This window comes from Lepidothrix coronata, unplaced genomic scaffold, assembly GCF_001604755.1.
Source record: "Lepidothrix coronata isolate B3197 unplaced genomic scaffold, Lepidothrix_coronata-1.0 Scaffold305, whole genome shotgun sequence".
NCBI classification, from domain to species: Eukaryota; Metazoa; Chordata; class Aves; order Passeriformes; family Pipridae; genus Lepidothrix; species Lepidothrix coronata.
This window is the reverse complement of record NW_016690485.1, coordinates 278,859-284,869: the sequence shown is the minus strand read 5'-3', so window position 1 is coordinate 284,869 and position 6,011 is coordinate 278,859. Positions and strand designations below refer to the sequence as shown.

At 55.1% G+C, this 6,011-nt stretch overlaps 1 pseudogene; it reads left to right on the top strand.

Moving 5' to 3' along the window:
• Positions 1 to 2,364: 2,364 nt before the first annotated feature.
• On the top strand, positions 2,365 to 4,740 carry LOC108508590 (annotated as a pseudogene).
• The last annotated feature ends 1,271 nt before the right edge of the window (positions 4,741 to 6,011 follow it).

The following is a 6,011-nucleotide window of genomic DNA, read 5'->3' as shown; positions in this document are numbered from 1 at the left end:
ACGGCCAGGCCTTCCTGGGACACCTCCAGGGCTGGGCACTCCAAACCTCCCTGGGCAGCCCCCTGCCAAGGCCTCACCACCCTTTCCAGCAGGAAATTCCTCCTCCTGTCCCACCTGAGCCTCCCCTGGCACAGCTGGAGGCCGTTCCCTCTCCTCCTGTCCCTTGTTCCCCGGGAGCAGAGCCCGACCCCCCCCGGCTCCCCCCTCCTGTCAGGGGGTTGCAGAGCCAGAAGGTCCCCCCTGAGCCTCCTTTGCTCCAGGATGAGCCCCCCCAGCTCCCTCCCAGGACTGACTGTCCAGGACGCAGGGCAGGTCCCAGTGCTGCTCCCAGGGGTTCCTCACTTTTCCAGGACTTCCAGAGGGCCCTGCCCAAAGTCACTGCTCTGCATCGGGGCCCCCAAGTGGCAGCAACATTTGGTGGAGTTTGGTGCAGTTTCTTCCAATTGCCAACAAACATTGAGAGTAAATTGGGTGCCCTTTTTGCAGTCTGTGCTGGTACTGCTTCAGTGTCCACAAAACACGTCTTGGTATAACCTTTTCTGCTGAATTAAACCCCATTTCATTTGAAAATAAATAGTTTTCATTTAGGTGAGTTACAAGCAGTTGCCATCTGGGACTTCGAGGCAATTTTGCCCCCTGTCATTTTTGGCATATTCTGTTTTATTAGAGCTTAGAAGGGTAAAAAAAGATAAATTCATAGAAATGAAAACAATCTGTACCTGCCTAATGTGATTTGGGAAATGTGAATGAATTTTTTTAAGGCATTCTGGGTCTAAACCCTTTTGAGGCGGCTGTGGCATTGAGAAACAGCTCCTGCTCATTCCCCATATGTTGTTTTTTTTTTTCCTTTTGTGCTGAGAGAAAAATTAATAAAGAAAAACGAATGAACCTCCCAGAAAATGCTGTATTGTATTTCCTACTAATTTATTTCTTGGAGAGTTAATGGAGCCTCGGAGCACGAAGGCCTGATGGATTTCTCCTGGGTACAGAGGAAAACTTGCTCTCTTCTTGTTTTCCAAACTTCAGTCGTGGAGTTTGCTGGGAACAAAGGGAACGTGGCTTCTCCCTCAGCATTTGTGTTTGCCAACAGCTGTGGCAAACACTGTCTGTCTGGAACGTCCATTGCTGAGGCCCCAGGTCACCTCTCCTGCAGCAGAAGGAAAACCCCAACCAGAGCAGGGACCCAGCCTGTGTCTCCTCCCTGAGCAGGGCCAGAGCAGAGCTGGGGATGGTCCAGCTTAGCTGGGCCCAGCTGGCTCCAGGAGGGCCAGGAAAGAGTCAGGGGCACCTGCAGAAGGGACTGAAAAGGGAAGGGTTGGGACCAGGAGAGGGAGGGAAAGGCAGGATGGGAGCGGTGGGGGGAGGACTGGGAGTCACAGGAGCCTGGAGGTGACAGTGGAAGCAAGGAGGACACACGTGGGGCTGGAGCAGTTGGAGATCTGGAGGATATCCAGGGGGATGACCTACAAGTCCTCTCCTGTCCTGTCCTGTCCTGTCCTGTCCTGTCCTGTCCTGTCCTGTCCTGTCCTGTCCTGTCCTCTCCTCTCCTCTCCTCTCCTCAATAGAGCAGAGAAGGGCGAGGTTGCTGTTGTTTGGAAAGCATTAATAAACATTAATAATTCATTCTGCAGCAGTGTTAATTGCAAACCCAATAACTAAACCGAGATTTAACCTTGAACAGCCCAGAGAAGGGAACGGAGCTGGGGAAGGGGCTGCTCCCCAATCCTGTGAGGAGCAGCTGAGGGAGCTGGGAAGGGGCTGGAGCAGCAGGAGGGGCTGAGGGAGCTGGGGGGGCTCAGCCTGGACAAAAGGAGGCTCAGGGGGGACCTTCTGGCTCTGCAACCCCCTGACAGGAGGGGGGAGCCGGGGGGGGGTCGGGCTCTGCTGCCAGGGAACAAGGGACAGGAGGAGAGGGAACGGCCTCCAGCTGTGCCAGGGGAGGCTCAGGTTGGACAGGAGGAGGAATTTCCTCCTGGAAAGGGTGGTCAGGCCTTGGCAGGGGCTGCCCAGGGAGGTTTGGAGTGCCCAGCCCTGGAGGTGTCCCAGGAAGGCCTGGCCGTGGCACTCAGTGCTCTGGGCTGGGGACAAGGTGGGGATGGGGCACAGGGGGGATCCGTGGGCTGGGAGGGCTTTTCCAACCCCAGTGATCCTGGGATTCTGGTCTCGTGGAAGGTGTCTCTGCCCATGGCAGGGGGTTGGAACTAGAGGATCTTTCAGGTCCCTTCCAACCCAAACCATTCCATGATTCTTTGATCACTCTTATGTCTCCTCCAAATGAACTGCAAGAAATCAGGTACCAAACGGGACGAAGCACAGCCGTGTCTGGGAGGTCACTGGCACCGAGGGGGTTAAAAACTACCTCCTTCTCTTTCTAATTGCACCTTAAGGAGCTGGGGAGATGCAGAGCTCCCTGTGGGATTGATGTGGGAGGCAGAAAAACATCTCCTGATCCCTGCAGAGCAGAGTCCCTGCACTGAGACCTGCAGGAGGTGGGTGAGTATTTAGGGCTGGGGCAGGAACTTGTTGCTCTGCAATAGAAGATTTGGTGCCATGGATCTTCCTGGGCAGCCTCGTGCCCATCTCCCACTGCCTTTGCCTGGGAATTGTGTTCCTTGTCCCTGTGTTCTCCATGGACAAAGGAACTTGTAGGTAGAGCAGCACCAACAGAGGCAGCTGGCAGGAAGGAGGGGGAATGCAGAAGTGAAATATCAGGAACTTCAATGAATGTTTTCAGCCACATGGAAGAAACAGGGAATGTCTCCCAGAGTGCAGGTGACTCCAAGCCCCAAGTACCGGTGAGTTCTGCAGCTCTTCTCTGAGCTGAGAGCCCAGCTCCAGCTGGTCCTGGTGGCTGTGCTGGGACGGGCTGTGATGGTGACAGTGACATCTCACTCCGGGTGTGGCAGGAGCAGACCCAGCTCGGCTACATCAGACCCTCAGGGAGGAAAAACCCCGCTCTGTCCTGGGACCCTGCTCAGCCCTCTGCTCCCTGCAGCTCTCCAGCAGCTCCAGGAAGGTTTCCAAAGGGTCCCATCAGTCCAAGATCTTCAGGAATCTTCAGGATCTGCAGGGCTCTTCAAGGGATCTTTTCTCCCAGGTATCAGGGAAAACAAGCAGAGCAATGTGCAGGGTCTGGGGCAGCCGAAGTCTCTTTGGGGGCAGAATGGGCATCCCTGGAGCTCTGGGCTTGTGGGTGGGGTGGGGGGCTTGCCAAATACTGTGGCACTGGCTCAGCTTTTTGCTAATTGGGTGTTTCCTGACCAAGACAAGCACTTGGCACCTCAGTTCCCGTTGGAGAGCAGCACGGTGCTGGTCAAACGTCCTTAGAGCTCCAGGGCCAGCACAAAGGACTCCATCTCCCCACTCCCCATGCTTCATTCCAGCTTTGATCTGGTCTCCGGGACTGGACATCCTTTGGACACTGGAGTGTATCAGGTGTGCACCTTGGGCAGTCTTCCTGTTCACTTTGATCCAGGAGGAATCCCATCTGATCCAGGCCCACCCCAAGGGGAACAGGGCACTTCCAGTGGCAGCTGGCAGGACACTTCCTTCACAGGGGCTCTCCTGGCCCAGTGCAAGCAGCTGTCAAAGGTTTACCACGGGGGGAATCTGAGCTTCTAGACCCAACCTCCTGCCAGTCCCTGTTTGCCACTGGCCGGGTCAGACCAAAGGTGTTTGATGCTTTTTATTTTACAGGACACAAAAGCCCTCAGTGCAGGCAAGAAACAAGAAGGGTTCATGTCTCTGAACTGCACTGCCTTCTCCCATCCTCCCTGTTTCCTTCTCCTTGGCATCCCTGGGCTGGAGAAGGAGCAGTTCTGGATTGCCTTCCTGTTCTGCATCACGTATGGCCTCGCCCTGCTGGGGAACATCTCCCTGCTCCTGGCCATGAGGGCAGAGCTCACCCTGCAGGAGCCCAGGTACCTCCTCCTGGCCATGCTGGCCTTCACTGACCTGCTCCTGTCGACCTCCACCATGCCCAAAATGCTTGGCAGCTTCTGGCTGGGCTTGGGGCAGATTGGGTTTCCCTCTTGCCTCACTCAGATGTTCTCCATCAACACCTTCTCCACGGTGGAGTCGGGGGTGCTCGTGGCCATGGCCTTGGATGGCTCTGATGCCATTTGCTGCCTGCTCTGGCACCCTCTGGGGGCCCGTGGTGGGGCCCTGGGCAGTGTGGGGTTGGTGTGGGGGGTCCTGCTGGTGAGCCCTACATGCCCCCTCCTCCACAGGAAGCAATTCTGCCAGCACCACATCACCCCCACTCCTCCTGCCAGCACGTGGCCCTGGGAAGGTGGCCTGTGGGGACACCAGGGTCAGTGCCACACGTGGCCTCTTTGTGGCTTTCCTGGTGGCAGTGACGGACCTGCTGCTGCTCCCGTGTCCCACACCATGATCGTGGGGTGGTGACGAGGCTGCTGTCCCCAAGGAAAGCCTTCAGCACCTGCACATCCCATGTCTGTGCCATGCTGGCCTTCTACATCCCCTCCCTCCTCACGGCCCTTGCCCACTGTGCTGGGCAGGGCATCCCCCCCCCCACATCAGGGGGGCCAACCTGTACCTGCCCGTGCCCCCCACGCTGAACCCCATTGCTTGTGGGGTCAGGACTGAGAAGCTCTGGACAGTGTGGTCATCCTCCTCCAGTGTGAGGGAACCTGACCCCAGTGGGTTGGAGTTGGTGATCCTGAAGGTCTTTTCCCACCTTTATGGCTGTGTGTGTGTGTGCCTCAAACTGCTGATGATTTACTGCTGCTGGCAAATTTAACCAGAGCTAACGCTGTGACTGCGAGTTCAGGAGGAACCTCCCTCCCTGCCCGGAGTTCAAGCGACGGGTTCTTGCAGAAATCACCTGGTTCTCTCCTCTCTTACTGCTGTCCAGGAGGTTTCATCCACTGTGTGACGAAATTTGGCATAAAAACATTCAGTCTGGCTTCTACACCCCGTGGGATGGAGAGTTTATCTGTCCCAGGAGTTAAACTCCTCACTGCTAAAATCCTTTCTCTGTTAAAAAAATATCCTCTCATGACTAATTATTTTCACTGCAAGGCTGAGTGTCTCCAGAAGATCCTCCTGCAGCAGATTTCATTTTATGAAGAGTGTTCCCTGGGCCATGTGATGGTATTTAAAGCCATGTAAATGTGGCACTTGGGGCCGCGGGTTAGTGCTGGGCTTAGCAGCCCTATGTTTATGGTTGGACTCAATGACTTTAAAGGTCTTTTCCTACCTAAATGACCCCCTGATTCCCTGGGAAGGTACTCAGATGGGAATGGTGGCTGTCCTTGAAGAAGGACACAGGTAGAATTTAATTTTCAGCATTAACAGACCCCTCTAAGCCCAGGTGACAAAACTCCAGCACGTTATGGACCATGCTCTGTTATCAGTGCAGAGTGAGGAGCTCTAACAGAGGGAGAGGAGGTCTCTGGCCTGGCCTGGCATTTCTCAGAGCTCTTGGTCCCTCTGAGCAGCCCTGATTGTTGTGGCCACCCAGGAGGAGCCTCAGGGCTCTGATCTCTCTCCGTGAGCTGGACCCCAGTGGGGAGCAGGAGGGGGAGCCCCAGGAAGAGAACTTGCTCTTCTGCCCAAGCAAAGCAGAGGTTGGGCTGCAGACAAAATGGGAAATGAATATTTTTTGGCATCATTTCAGTAGAATACTTGAATTTCAACTTAAAGTTCATCCTTTTCCTCCAGCTAAAACAGAAGCAGCTTTTCACAGAGCACAGCGAAAAGGTGGGGGAAGGCAAGGGGGGAGAGGGGCAGTTCACCCAAAAGCTGGTGTCAGAGGACCCACCCCATAAATCAGGGCTGCACTGTTGTCTGTGGGATGATGCTCACCCACCACCACTCTGGGCATAGAACCCCCATTTTCTGTAGGGTCCACAGAAAATGCACTATTTTCATTTTCATTAAGAACATGGGAGCTGCCCTCATGACCAACTTCCATCCATCCACCCACCCACCCATCCATTTTGATGGGCACCCCAGTGTTTTCAGGAGTTCCATCTCCTGCTGGTGGT